Genomic DNA, 16,157 nt, shown 5'->3' with positions numbered 1-16,157 from the left:
GTACTTGGAAACATCTGCTTCAGAAAAAGGAATGAATGTATTGCTGGCCAGTGCCTTTTGTTACCGTGGATCCAGAATAGTGGCACAATTATAATGTTGTTCATAATGTATACCTTTAAGCATTGCATTGTCAAGTAGGCGGGTTAATAGGCTCTCCGCCAACTGATATGCGTCTTGCTTATCAGCATCATCTTGGAACGTTGAAGACACCCCCTTCAGTTGGTGCTCTAGCTTGCGCAACAATGGGATAGCTTTGCCTAAAGTACAGTCCTCCCTGCTGACTTCACGCGTGAAGACCTCAAAAGGACAAAGCATGTCTGTCAGGCTTTTAACTAGGTCCCATTCCTCCACCTCTAGCCTCATGTCTTTCATAGAAGCACCCCGTGCGTGAAAGACATTCTCATTGATTACCAAGTACTGCTCAAACACACGCTCAAGCATGTAGAAGGTTGTGTTCCAACGTGTTGCCAACTCCTGGATGAGTCCTCTGACTGGCACGCTATGGTCACGTTGAATGATCCTCAGCTGCTTCCGGGCCTTTAAAGAATGGCTGAAATGTGTGCCGATTTTTCGGCAGGTGGTCAGTAACTTGCTGACTGTGTTTTCTTTTTTCAAGAAATCTTGAACAATAATGTTAATGCTGTGCGGCAAACAGGGCACTCTGAAATAGCCACCATCAGCCATGGCCTTAACTATAGTACTGCCATTATCCGTGGAAACATAACCAATCATGTGCTTTCTTGGCTGCAGCCATTCAAAGATGTTACTGTTAAACTCCTCCAAAATGTTTACTGCAGTAGGAGATTTCTCAATGGCAAACATGGCTACTGTTGAATGTTTCCGAGTAGCTTGAACAATTATGACACTGTCAACACCTGCAGCTATATTCTCTCTAACCCCCGCAAAAGAGACCCAGTGTGCAGGGATGCACATTTAATCAACGGCTTGGCAACTGGTCCACATGTCTGTTGTCAAGTGGATAGTGTGAACAGCACTCTTCTGCAAAGCTGCCCCAATCACGTCCAGTACATCTTGATGTAGTGCTGGAACCGCAACTCTGGCAAAATAGGACCAGCTAGGAACCTTCCATTTAGGGCAGATTGTTGCCAGAAATTCTAGAAAAACCCACCCCTTCCACGAAAGAAAAAGGGAGGAGGTCCAGCGCTAACATTTTAGCCAGCATTGCATTATACAGACGTGCCGTTGGGAGGTTGCGTTCCAATGACGCCTCCGACCAAAACATGCTTTTAATGGTGGTCTGGACCGTTTTCATATGTGATGATGATCCAGACTTTTTCAACCTAGTTAGGCTCATTGGTGTACTTTTTCGCATTGGTGTCTCTACCAGACTCTTACTGTGCCACCTAGATGTTGCTGGGGTAGAGGGTGTGGACGCTACCACTGCAGTGCTGCTGCCAGGGGTACTGTGTGTACCAGAAAAAAATGTCTCTCACTTCTTCATCTCCCTCTGCACGATCAGCTCCTCATCATCAGATGCAATATCAATGTCTACATTCGGATTTCTAGTTTTGGCTTTCCGGATGTTACTTAGGTGCACCTCCCACTAGATGCTGTGGTGTTTTTGGAGATGACCTCTCTGGCCTCCGGTACCATAGTTGGTACCAAGCTTACCCCGAATAACTACTTGTTTACAAATCGAACAAATAACTTGGTTTTCCGCCTTTTTGCTAATACTAAAGAAGTCCCAAACTGGGGAGTTGAGATTTCTGGTGGTGGTGGTGGAGGTGCAACTTTCAATGCCAGATGAAGTGGAGGATGGGCGTGGCGGAATTTGACTCTGTTGTGCACTTACAGCACCACTACTTGAGGTAATGGAGGTTGAGCTGGATGGAGGTCCCTGCCGGCCCTTCTGAAGAGAAAATATGGAAGCTGTAGGTCGTGTTGGTGTAGTAGTTACCTGTGTTGGTGGTGGTACAAGTGCTACGCCGCCCACATCCTGCGCATCAATTCGAGATAGGGTAAAAATGTTTGTCTGCTGCATGCCCGTTGGGGGTGGAGTGACGACTGTGATGACTGGGTCGTCATCGTCAGACTCTTCATCAGCAGCAGAATACACCACTTCTACTTCTTCTTCGTCATCATCCATAAGTGAAAGCCTTGCGGGAACCTTCCTTTTACCTAGCTTTGTTGGCTCATGGCGTGCCTCCCTCTCAGACTGAATTGATGGGTGCTAATCAAGATCTAGATCATCAGAAGGAAGGGGGCTTGAAGAAGAAGTTGTACTAGCCCTCCTTGACCTTTTCCTTGCTGGGGATCTGGAAGACAATGGATCATCAGGAGTGGCTTGCTCGGCTGTTACCTCCGCATGAATCTCGATTTCCTGATGTGCCGCTACTTCTGAGGAACAAGTATTGTGGGCAGTTGTGCCTCTCCTTGCGCCTCTCCTTGCGCCTCTCTTTGCGCCTCTCCTTGCGCCTCTCCTTGCGCCACTCCTTGCACCTCTACTTGCCCCTCTCCTTGTTGCACCTGTGGTTGACGTTGCAGCTGTGGTTGAACACTTGTCAGATGAGTTAAACCCTGCGTTGATTGGATGCTACAATGCGATTAGTCAATGCCAACATCACTTCTCGATGGTGAAAGAGCGATTAAAGTGGCTGCCTCTGCGGCCCTCATGGGCTTGGGCCTAACTTGGCGTGGTGGCACTGAGACCAATGAAGCAGAGGTGCTGCTCCCAGCGTTGTCCCCAGCTGACACCGCTGCTGCATGGCGTAGTTTTTTTTTCCCAAAAAAAGTGGCGGTCGGCACACCAGTCTCCTTGGTAAGTGGCACCACTTGCTTCTTCTGCTCCTTCTTACTGGCAGTGGCACTGGCAACTTTCTTGGTAGAGGAGCTACGGCCACCTTTCTTTAGGCCCATCTTCTTCAGATGTCAGAACAGCAGGACGCAGTTGCACGACTTGCAGAGTTGTTTGTGGCCACACATGACATCACATGACATTGTGCACACACCGCAGCAGGACTTCTTCCTGGCACTACAAGTGATGATGATGAGGATGATTCCTGGTTCTCAGTGTTTGTGCACCTAAAAGCAAAGAAGCCAGAGGAACATCAGTTAAATAAATGTTGCATATGTCGTGTTTCAATTAATACTATTGCAACTAGGACATTTATTATTATTAACACAATACATCCAAAAACGGAAAGACCCAAAATAAAAATTGTAATTCTAATCAAAAATGGATGTTTAAATTAATAGAAGAGAGACCACACAGGGAGAGTTGTTTCATGCACCCATTCATAACCCTAGGCCTACTGGCCCGCAAGCTTCCCGACCTATGGCAAAAACTGCCTGGCCTCAATATGCCCCCCCACCCACATGGCCAGGCCTTGGACCGGGCCCCAACAACACCCAAAAAATAGAAATACACACAAAAATCACCTCAATCCAATGCTATCCATGCCCTAAATGATGTTTAAATTCAAGAGACCCCACAGAAAGACTTGGCCCATGCACCACTGAGTACCCCTGGGCATAATGGATGAAAGCAAGGCAGACTGGGTGTAGGCCTATGGCACAAAGCATACTGCCTGGCTTTGAAATGGCCCCTAGACCCCCACCCACATGGCCAGGTCCTGGACCAGGCCTCAAAATGGCCCCCACCCACATGGCCAGGCCCTGGACCAGGCACAAACAACAACACCCAAAAAATCGAAATACACACAAAAATCACCTCATTTCAATGCCATCCATGCCCTAAGTGATGTTTAAATTCAAGAGACCCTACAGAAAGACTTGGCCCATGCACCACTGAGTACCCCTGGGCATAATGGATGAAAGCAAGGCAGACTGGGTGCAGGCCTATGGCACAAGGCACACTGCCTGGCTTCACAATGGCCCCTAGACCCCCACCCACATGGCCAGGCCCTGGACCAGGCCCCAACAACACCCAAAAAATCAAAATACACACAAAAATCACCTCAATCCAATGCCATCCATGACCTAAATGATGTTTAAATTCAAGAGACCCCACAGAAAGACTTGGCCCATGCACCACTGAGTACCCCTGGGTATAATGGAAGAAAGCAAGGCAGACTGGGTGAAGGCCTATGGCACACAGCACACTGTCTGGCTTCAAAATGGCCCCTAGAACCCCACCCACATGGCAAAGTTCTGGACCAGGCATCAAAATGGCCCCCACCCACATGGCCAGGCCCCAACAACACCAAAAAAAATTGAAATACACACAAAAATCACCTCAATCCAATGCCATCAATGCCGTAAATGATTTTTAAATTCAAGAGACCCCATAGAAAGACTTGGTCCATGCACCACTGAGTACCCCTGGGTCTACTGGCTAGTGTGGCTTTAACACGCACCCCAAAATAAAACAAACCTCCACATATAACAGTGAGCTATTCAATTCCATGCCATCAATGCAGTAAATGATATTTAAGTTCAACAAAACTCACAGAAACAGTTGTATCATGCACCCATGATACAAGCTGGGCCTACTGGATACTGTGGCTACCCACAATATATTTTTTTTAAAGTTGTGAAAAAGTTTATAAATTGAAGTTGCAGCAACTGCAATGCCCCAAACAAACAACACCAACTTACTTGTAAAATCTCAAATCCAAAAGTGATCCAAACAAAAAGTCCTCAAATACAAATATCCAGCACCAGCCACAAAGAGTAATCCTTCCAGCTCCAGATCTAATTGAAAAGTGACCATGACATGGACAAAGCACTGGGAGGAGCCTGCTGGACAAGAACAGGAAGTTGGAGACTCTGGGGCACTTCCTTCCTCCCACCCCCCAAAAATGGACTCCTTGCACAAAAAAGTGCAGCCAAATGTCAATCTGAGGAGTTATTCTGATCCAAATCATCATTTTCAGAAGGTTTATGCTGCCAGCGATAGATTTCTTGTGCAGAATTGCAATTTTTGCGACTTCGGGAAAGCGAGCTGTTCAAATCTCCCGCCGGATGTCAGCTGCGCATCGCATCTACGTATTAGCTATTGTTTACTCTCGCGATGGGTGATCGCGGGCCCTTATGACGTATTTGCGTTCTCAAAGTCTCGCAGTGCAAGATGGTGGGACTCCATGACAAACTCGCAGTCGAAAAGTCTCGCGCGATTACGCAGCCAGATCCAAAATGGGGAAGCGCACGCAAACCGAGAGGAAAACAACTCGGCAAACTCAGAATCACGGTAAGTCAACGCCGCGCGCGCGTGATTGTATTTTTGAAGTGCGACCAAGCAAAGAAAATTACCAACTCGCGAATTGCAAATTGTTTGCCAATTTCGCGCCATTCGCAAACCGAAAATTGCCAAAAATTCGCAAATTCCGCGAGCGGAACGAATTTTCAGCCCATGCTTAGTCAAAAGTGTAAAAGTGTAACTGACACCCAGGCCTCCCCTCTGCCTTTGAAGAGCATGGTTTACGACTCCACCCCCTGGCCTGGCATTCCTATGGAACAGCACATTGCCCTCCCAGCAGAACTGGTAACCCCAGGGGCTCTTTATCACCTCTTCAAAGCAGCCTGGCTAATCCACTTAACTCTGACCAATCAGGGCAGACCACTGGGAGGCTGAATTTGGACCTAGACATAAGAACGTCTTATAACTTCTTGTATGTACACTTTAGGAGAAATTCAACAATATGATATTGTTGGATTTACTACTACCATTCTGGGAAGTCTTTGAATGGCCAGGCTAGTCCTCTCCTATCAATGGTTTTTAATCAATAACTTCCTACCATGTTAACCTATTTAACAAGGGATTTGCAATAGGAAAAATGACTTGGGCCATTTTTCCAGCACCAGGACTTACAAAAACATATTTTATAAGTACTGGCCTTATAAGTGCAGGAGCCCCACCCCATGTGCAACTAGGGGAGACTTTAGAGGTTCTGAATCTGTATAAATATTGCTGATTCTCCTTTTACTATGCTTCTAGCATCAAAGTCGAATTTGATCAGCACTTTACCACAATGTGTTGAGTGAAATATGAAATGTAACTTTACCCAGGCATACAAAAACTCATTTCATAAGGGTGTACCTTATAGATAACTGACCCACCACCCCTGGGATACCTAGGGGAGACCCTGGGGCTCCCTAATATGCCAAAACATTGTAGGTTACCCATTTTAAGTGCCCCTACCACCAAAGTCAAGTTTGAGCACAATTTACTTTTTAAAAGCAGTCCTGGCACCCAGTGCTGATTTTAAACTGACCTCAGGCTTCAGCAGTGCACACATACAAGTGCAGAGAAAGCTGTTGGCCTCTAAAGTGCCATGCCCCAGGGTGCTGGGGACTTCTAGGTAGTTTCATTCCCCTGACTTATTATATACTAGGGGCTTATGGGGTAGGTCATGCCAATTACAGGGGTACCCCACCATACCATAGTATACCCTAGTGTATGTTAGGTGTTTTAACTGTATTCTAAGGTGTTCCTTTCAGATTAACACTGGCCCAGGGCCTGGTTAGGCAGAGCCCAGGGTTAGTCAAAATCAGTTACCACCAGCATCAGTCAACAACAAGTTGGGGGTGCCCAGGGCACAGAATGACTTTGCAACATAGCCCCCCAAACTAAAGGTTATGGGTTACTAACCTACACCCTGGTAGTCCTCATCAGCTAAGTGGAAAAACCTGGAAAGTCCATCTACATTTGCATGGGCAGCCACAGGTCGGTGTTACACTGTAAAGTCCATTCACTGTAGGGAAATAGACCACCTTAACAGCTTGGGATTTTCTCCTCTCATCTGCATGAGCCATCTGAGAGGTCTGTGGTCAGTTTGAACACGAAAGTGAGTCCCAAACAAATATGGCTTCAACTTTTTCAGGCACCTCACTACAGCAAGAGCCTCATTCTCATGGGCACTCCGCCTCTTCTCTCTGGGAAGAAGCCTCCTGCTAATAAAGGCAACTGGCTAATCAAGGCCCCCTTCATTTAGTTGTGACAACACTGTCCCAACCCCGTGCTCTAAAGCATCTGTCTGAACCACAAATTCCTTTGTGTAGTCAGGGGCCAGTAGCACTGGTGCTGAACACATGGCAGCTTTCAGAGTATCAAAAGCCTTATGACACTCTGAGGTCCAAATCACCTTATTGGGCCTCTTTTTAGAAGTGAGCTCTGTTAGGAGCCCCACAATGATCATATAATTTTGATTAAACCTTCTATAGTACCCTGTCAGTTCAAAGAATGCCCTGAGTCTGGGTAACAGGAGCAGTCCAATCCAAAATAGGGTGAATCTTCGCTTGGAGAGGCTGTATGTGGCCCCCACCTACCAGGTGGCCCAGGTACACCACAGAACTCTGCCCTTTTTGGCACTTGCTTGACTTAATATTCAGGCCTGCTCGCTGCATGGTCTGAAGCACTTCCCTTAGGTGGTTTGAGGGATCCCTCCCCAGGTAGAATTGTAAACAGCTATATCATCCAGGTAAGCTGCACTGAACTGTTCCAACCCAGACAAGACCCAGTTCACCAACCTTTGGAAGGTGGCAGGTGCATTCTTTAATCCAAAGGGCATTACCTTGAACTGATAATGTCCCTCTAGTGTGGAGAATGCTGACCTCTCCTTTGCTCCATCAGTGAGGGCAATATGCCAGTAACCTGAAGTCAAATCGAAAGTACGCAGGTGCTTAGCAGCCCTTAACCTATCAATGAGCTCATCATCTCTAGGTATAGGGTGAGCATCAGTCTTTGTCACTGCATTCAATCCCCTGTAGTGCACACAGAACCTTAACTCCTTGGGTCCGCCCTGAGGATTAGGTTTAGGTACCAGCACCACTGGACTGGCCTATGGACTCTCAGATGGTTAATTTACCCCCAGTCCACCATCATAGTAACCTCAGCTTTAATGCTGGCTCTGACATGGTCAGACAACCAGGTAGGCTGTCACCAGTGTCAATGTGGTGCAAACTCCACTCAGTGATGTCTGGGGTCAAAGAGAAATGGGCAGCAAACTGTTCCAGCACCTGATCACAGTCTCTGTGCTGCTGGTCTGTCAATTTGGGAGAGAGTACCACTCCCTCCACTGACCCATCTTGCACATTAGTGGAGAGGAGGTCAGGCACAGGCTTAGTTTCCTCCTCCACACTCTCATCAGAGACCAGTAACATGGTCATGTCTGCCCTGTCATGGTGGGGTTTCAATCTATTCACATGCAGGACCCTGTGAGGGTTCCTGGGGGTTTCAAGGTCAACCAAATAGGTAACCTCACCCTTCTTTTCTAAGATTGTATAGGGCCCACTCCACTTGTCATGGAGGGCCCTGGGAGGGATGTACGTTGTTACAATGCATGCTTTTACCACGCATGCTTTTACAACGCAGGTTTTTCAACGCAAGTCGTTACAACGACTTGCGTTGGGGGGTGCTGGATAGTGAATAGTTTCATTTACTATTCCAACTCCAGTCCCCATGGATAGTAGGGAAGGTGTTGGATAGTAAATGAAACTATTACCTATCTTTGAGCGCCCCCCAGCACAATTCGTTGTAATGACTTGCGTTGAAAAACCTGCGTTGTAAAGGTAAAAGTTGCGTCGTAAAGGATGTTTCTCCCCTGGGAGCCACAGGCTACAACACCCACACCAATTGTCCTGGAGTATACTCAGGCATAGTAGCCTTTTGATCATACCAGTGCTTCATGAGGTCCTGGCTGAACTCCAGTCTCCTGTTTGCCTTGTACATGAACTCTGCCATCCTAGATCTCAGGTCTAGTACATAGTCAAGCATATTGTCCTTTGCTTCTTTAAAAAGCTTCTCTGACGACTCTCTTAGCAGACTCAATGGCCCCCTCACAGGGTGTCCAAACAACAACTCAAAGGGACTTAAACCAACCCCTTTCTGTGGCACCTCCCTGTAGGCAAACAGTGGGCATGGGAGGAGAACATCCCATCTCCTCCTGAGTTTCTATGACAACCCATTTATCATGCCCTTCAGGGTTTTGTTGAATCTCTCAACAAGACAATTTGCTTGGGGGTGGTGAACTTGTAGTTAACACCACACTCATCCCACATAGCAATCAGCTAGCTGGACAGGAAATGTGTGCCCCTATCTGACACCACCTCTTTTGGAAAGCCCACTCTGGTGAACACACCAAGCAGTGCTCTAGCCACCGCAAGAGCATCAATGGTTCTAAGAGGTATGGCTTCAGGGTATCTAGTGGCATGGCCAACAACCACTAAGATATACCTATTCCCTGATGCAGTAGGTGGGTCCAGAGGACCAACAATGTCCATCCTCACCCTTTCAAAAGTAACCCTATCCTCTGGCAGTGGTATTAGGGGAGACTTTGTCTTGCCACTGGCCTGACAGGTGACACAGGAGCTGTAAAATTCCTTTACCTTTTCAGACATACGGGGCCAGTAGAAATGGTTCACCAACCGGTTCCATGTCTTTGTCTGTCCCAAATGTCCTGCCAAGAGGATATCATGACCCAAAGTCAGGATGAACTCTCTGTACTTCTGGGGCACCACCAACCTCCTGGTGGACCCCTCCTTGAGGTGTCTGGCCTCAATATAAAGCAGTCCATCTTCCCAGTAGATTTGGTGAAACCCACTGTCACCCCCCTCCTCTTGCTTAGAAGCAATCTGGCTCAAGCTCACAAGGATGGGACAGTCACGCTGTCCCTGACTGAACTCCTCTCTGGAGGGTCCACCTGCTCCTGTCAGTTCTGCCAAATCTGACAGCTCTGGCAGGGATAGAGTCCCTCCCTCAGAGGCCAAATCCTCCCCATCAGGGCTAGAGTCTTCCTGCACCTCTGGAGTTCCCTGGGATGGCTTACCAGGCCCAATGCCCTGGTCCTTGGGTGCTTGGCCCTTTGTTCCAGGGTCCAAGTGTCCAGTCCCTCCCTTCTGGCAAATCTGTGACCTAGTCACATCACATACCCACTCAGGGTTCTCCAATATTTTCATATGGAGTCCTCTCTCCACCTCTGACCACGCAGAGGTTTCAAGATCATTGCCCAGTAAACACTGGACTGGGAGCACCTTTGACACAGCTACCTTCATAGGGCCCGATTCACAGAACTAACTTAAGAAAAAATCCTAAACTTACTACCATTTTGGTATTCGCAGAAGGCACTTACTCATTTTAGTATTCACAGAAGGCCCTTACTCATAGGAGTCCTAACTTTACAACTCCTAAACTGAGAAAAATCCTAAGTTTAAGACTTTTGGTATTCACAGAAGGCATTTAGGAGTCCTAAAGTTAGGAGCCCTAATTTTACTACTCCTAAACTGAGAAAAATCCTAACTTTAAGACTTTCGGTATTCACAGAAGGCAATTAGGAGTCCTAAAGTTAAGACTCCTAACTTCTGTGAATAACGAAATGAGTAAGTGCCTTCTGTGAATTCCAAAATGAGTAAGTGCCTTCTGTGAATACCAAAATGGTAGTACGTTTAGGATTTTGTCTTAAGTTAGTTCTGTAAATCGGGCCCATAGGGCCTGTCACACCTCCCCATTCCAAATCCACCACAGCCATAGGATGGAGTTTGGTAGTGCTGTCTGCATATGTCCTGTGGTGGAACTCACCATGTAACACCCTCTCTGGATGCACCAGTTCATCCAGGACCATAGTAACACTAGCTCCAGTGTCTCTGATAGCCTCACCCTCAGTCCCATTCACTTTATGCCTCTGCCTGTACTTGGCCATGTTTGGAGGTAAGGCAGCAAGGGTGGCAATATTAACCACTTGAGGGACACTAAGGATGCTTCCACCACCTGACTACCCCTCTCTGGGGCACCACTCTCCACCCCTACACTGATACTGGCAATCCCTGTGGATGGCCCCTTAGGGGGTAGCTTCTTGGTGCAGACAGCATTTACCTGCTTATGCCCTGGCAAAACACTTACCCACCTTTGAGTGATCAAAGAACCTACCAGGCTTTCCCTGAAACCCCCTCCCTTTGAATTTGGGTTGGCTCGGGCCCCTCCTCCTTGTACAGGTTTTTGTGGGTCTTTGGAGGACTCCTTAGGTTTTTGACCTTCATTTCCCTGGGCTTTCCCTTGGGAAGGGACCTGTGCTCCTTTCTTCTGGTCACCCCCTGATGCTGAATGGAAACCTGGGCTCTCACACACTCATCAGCTGATTCCTCCAACTCTCTAGAGTCTGTCAGCTTAGAGTCCACTAGATGCTGGCTTAACTTCTCTTCTGCACAATGAGTCAAAATATATTCCTTCAAAAACAAATTATACAATCCCTCATATGTGTTAACTTTGTTACCAACAATCCAGCCTTCCAATGCCTTCACTGAAATGAAATGTGCCTCTAAACTTCACCCTGTACTGCTCTGGAGTCAGACCAAATCACTTGACTAAGCACGGCTTCATCTGCTGGTATGATTCTGCATCCTCTCCCTTCAGGGTCAGGAGCCTATCCCTCCCAGCTACTGGAATCAACTCCCACAGGAGTGCACCCCAATACCTAGGGTGGACCCTACTCATTTTAAGGGCCCTCTCAAAAGCTGCTAGCCACCTGTCAATGTCATCGCCCTCTGTGTACTTGGGTACTATGCCCTTGGGAAGTTTAGGTTCAAATCTACCACCCGTGGACATCTCAGCACCTTCTTCACTTTTGCTGCCACCATTCCTCTTCTCCTCCTCCCTTTCCCATTTTCACTTAGCAAATTCGAATTTCTCCTTCTCCAAGGCAATCTATTCTAATTGAGCCTGAAGCTGTCTCTGCGGGGGACAGTAGTGGTACCTGAGTAAGGGACCCTTCCCCACTCACACAACCACCTTGATTCACTTGGCTAACACTAGTCACAATGGAAGAGGTCTCATCCTCACACCTCTCTTTAGTTGAGGTTGGGGGGAACATCTCCCAACCCTGGTTCTCCACAGCTGCCCTGGCCCCGGCCTTTAGGGACTCAAGGAACCCTGCCTTCCTCATCTTCTTGGCAGAATGCAGCCCCTAAGCCTACACTGTTCCCTAAGATCAAGCATCTTAAACTGGGACAGATTAGCCAAGACCAGCTGCATGGTTCCCTAGTTTTGGGTCACAAAAAACTAGGCACAACAAACTTAAAACAATTTGGAAAAATCAAAACAATGGATTAAAAACAGTTTAGTCCACATTCCAAAAATCAAACTCAAAAGTTATATTCTAAGGCAATTTAGAGGATTTTTATAATCTTAAATCAATCACTGAAAGGTGTACTTTTTAAACCCTAGTCCTCATCCCACTGCTGCCACCAAATGTTGGAAAGTGGGTTATTGGTAACCCTGGGCGCAATACTACGCCCTGCCCACGGAGTGTACGTAGTGTTGCCGAATTCGCACTTTGCAAAGTAGCCGTAGTAGACAACACTATGCACGCTCCGTGGACAGAGCGAAGTTGCCCGCCATCCGCCTCCCTCCCGCCCTCTTCTACATGGTTCTATTACTTTAAAATACATTTTAAAGCACATTAAAGCACTTACCGTCTATGCAGCGTCCCGGGACTCCATCTTCAGATGACGCGGCGAGTTCTTCTATCCAAATGCGCATGCGCTGGTGCCCGCGCATGCGCATTTGGCTAGAAGAACTCGCCGCGTCATCTGAAGATGGAGCCCCAGGACGCTGCAGCATAGACGGTAAGTGCTTTAATGTACTTTAAAATTTATTTTAAAGTAATAGAACCATGTAGAAGAGGGCGGGAGGGAGGCGGGCGGCGCGTAGTGGGGCTACGCGAAGTGTGTGGGTGGGCGTAGGGCCCTCCCCACTTCACGAAGCTTCGCGTAGCCCCACTATTGAGGTTCTGAAAATCTGGATTCGTATAATTATTCTGGACTCGAGAATTAAAACTTCGTCGAAACATGACGAAGTTGGTATCAAAAGACCGAGAATGACGAGTACATCATGTACATATATTTTCAGCATATTCGAGTGACGATTTCACCTCGAAATTGTCATTTACATTCTGAACCCTTGGCATCCATTTATATGTTGCCCTTTACATAGGCCTTAATCCAGTTGAATTTGATTCCACAAGGACACATACTCCTTAATCGACTTTTCCATGACCTGTACAAGTTGGAACCATTGCCCCAGGCCGAACTCGTTAGGTCAGTTCCCTCCCAGTGGCCGAGCAAGATAGCATCTAGGCTCAACAAACCATAAAACCATTTCAGCGCGCACACCTGCCATATCTCGCTCACATCTATCTCCACTCTTTTGCTTCACTTACTTTATGGTGGGGAGGTGCCCGTTTTTATTAGGGCTCCAGTGATATCTGATGAAATGTTGGGCCTTGCCAAATGATTTGTTGTAGGCAGCACGAAGTGAAATATGGACATGTCATCATGACTCTGCTTTCTCTTTGTACTAGAAATATGTTAACGATTTACTTTACAACCAAGACTGTTTTGCCTTGATAGAGCGCGCGAGGTCACCCAGCCAATGATTTCGCCGTTTCCGGCTTCAGGGCCCATATACTTTCAATTCACACTATTCATTGACCAGGCGACTTCACGGGCTGCTACCAATTGTGTGTGTTCCCTACTGTTATTATTTAGTGTACCCGACTTACCATCCACCGACACGGGTACCTATGACTTCAATGGATCAGGGGCCTAGCTGTAAAAGGAAAGGCAGCAAATGCAATTTCAAAATGACATTCAATACTGTTGTAAATGACCACGGACAACTGGAAGTTTTAAAATGTTTATCTAAAGTTCGTTTTCTGAAAGCATGAGATTTACAAGAATAAGGCAATCGATAATCAAGATAATGAAAAGTACATAACTATAGAGAAATAAAGTCAGGGTAATCATTTATGCAATAATGAGATGCAAAGGAAATATACTATGCATTCAAGGCAGGAATTCTTTAGAAAATCTAAGTAAGGTCGTTCTAGACCATATCAGAAAATGACAAACTGCAACGCAAAATATGATCTCTAAAAGGTAGGGTAACATGAGAACATATCAAGAAAAATTATGCAAATGACTTTACGTTTCGATAGTTTGCGGCAAAAGCATGGAAAAATCAACGTATGCAAGATGTCTCTTTATTTGAGCAAAAGACAGAAATATAGAAAGGTGCAAGTTTTAAGGAACTTAGAGCAGTATTTACCTAGACTGGTGTGGAAACCAAACCCTGGCCACGGGTCAGTTAAGGACAGGAAACCCTCAAGGAAGGATACCCCTCAAAGGACAGCAGGTGCAGAATGGACACCCCGGACAGGACAGGATACCCTCAGATTAGGAATCAGGACAGGACCTCAGGACAGGACAGCAAACCCTCAGGACAGGACCGCTCAGGACAGGACCACACCCGCAGTTTGGAAGCAACGCCTGCGTTCCACCCTCTCTGCAGCTATCGATCAAGACCCCGATTGGGTCAGCGAACTCCCAGCAAAGTGCTTCGCCAGCACTTTAAGGTTCAGTAAAACCTTAGTCTATGGTCAATTTCGGACAGAGTGCTCCGCAGCGCTCTGTATCTTCAGTCACCTATTGAATACGATGGGTCAGTGACAGGTCAGCTAAACCAGACAAGTCGGACGATTCCCTAGGTGAACCCAGGGTAGATATACTCTTTTGGGTCAGTGTACCACCCCCCAAATGTTGCAAAGTGTCAGAATCCCCAATTTCGATTGGTCCTAAGGTAGGCTTTGGGTAACACACCAATCATATCAGTCTATTTAGATGCTACATTTACATATTTGGGTACCGCCTAGCGAGATTGGGGTTCCCATGAGAAATTGTGCAGAAATATGAGTGACAATTTACATTGTTGCCGAGCTAGGACAATTGTCTCTGTTTTCCTGGGTTTTTCAGGTCAGTTCTCAGGAACATCTTGCCCATCACTGCCAGCTGGCTAAGTTCCATCAGCCAAAGTTGTCAGGTCCCTGGAAAAGCGATCATGCGCAGAGGGGACCTCCAAGATGGCTCATCGGTACAAACAGACCCCCATTTCCCGCGGTACATGAAAAGTAAGCGAAAACAAATTAATACATAGAAATAACGTTATGAAAACACATCATTTGGTTTTGAACTTTCAACTTATCACTACAAAATATACTTATGCAATCTAAATGTTAGCTACATATAACATACACAAGAGCAGTGGCACGAGCAGTACCACGTTGTAGGCAAAGCTATGAATTACGCATGCGCATAAATTTCCCTCCACTTCTGCAGACCCGTCAGGACACGTGAGTGTGACTGACGCATGCGCAGTGACTAAATACAAGCGGCGGCCATATTTTACGGACAAGGATTAAATGCATTAGGAATACACATAGGCAAGCTTCTTAATCCTTATTCAAACTAAATATAAACGTTAGTAAGACGTACACTTATTACCTTGTTACACATAGACGAGGTTCATGACTTCGGCAAGGTCGCAAAATATGCGAAGCTTTGCTTCATCAATCCCCTCTTTGATGATATTTACTATCATCACAAAATAAATGGAACCAGATGCCAACTTTTCTTTCACACTTTATACAGTTCTATCTCTTCTAGCAATCGCTCCAGCTTTTCTCGTTCAGTTTTGGTAGGGTGAGAATTCTTCACCTTTTTATAGATCTGATTATTCATCTCTTCTAATTCGAGCTCATCCACACTCCGTTTCACTCCTCTTGTATTTACTTCTCTCGCATTCACCTCATACTTCTTTGTGTGTTTGCGGCATTTGCAACAGACAAATATAAAAAATAGGATGAGACCTATAATTCCAATTGGCATCAGTACTTTGAGCAATAAGCCTTTACCTATACTAGCGAACCAATGACCTACATTTGAGAGACCATCTACCAGTCTCTTCCAGGCACTATCAACCTCGAGTGGTCTGAGTTCCTTTGCCAAATTAGTAATGTTTCTCACATATCTTTTGAGCTGCACACTTTTGTCCGGAATATAAGTGCAACAATGTTGCGCCTTCAACATCCGGCAGACTCCGCCCTCTTTCGCCAATAAGGTATCAAGAGCAAGTCGATTCTGTAAAACCATTGATCTGATCGCAACCATTTCGGTATTAACCAGCAGAAATCCATGAGCTGTCTCAGTCGACAACACATCCACTATAGTGGACAATTTGCAAATTCTGTGAGTGTTCAGAACCACTCCCACTCCAGGTATCAGTGCACTGAAAATACTACCCATAATCTCACCTATACTTTCTCTTTTACTACGCACTAAGCCATTAGTATTTTCACTGCTTCCAGCAACTCCATTCACATGGTATATTTTCGGGAAGACAATGCCAAAAT

The sequence above is a fragment of the Lissotriton helveticus genome, chromosome 8 (genome assembly GCF_964261635.1).
Source record: "Lissotriton helveticus chromosome 8, aLisHel1.1, whole genome shotgun sequence".
Classification (NCBI taxonomy): domain Eukaryota; kingdom Metazoa; phylum Chordata; class Amphibia; order Caudata; family Salamandridae; genus Lissotriton; species Lissotriton helveticus.
Note: the sequence above shows the minus strand (reverse complement) of the source record.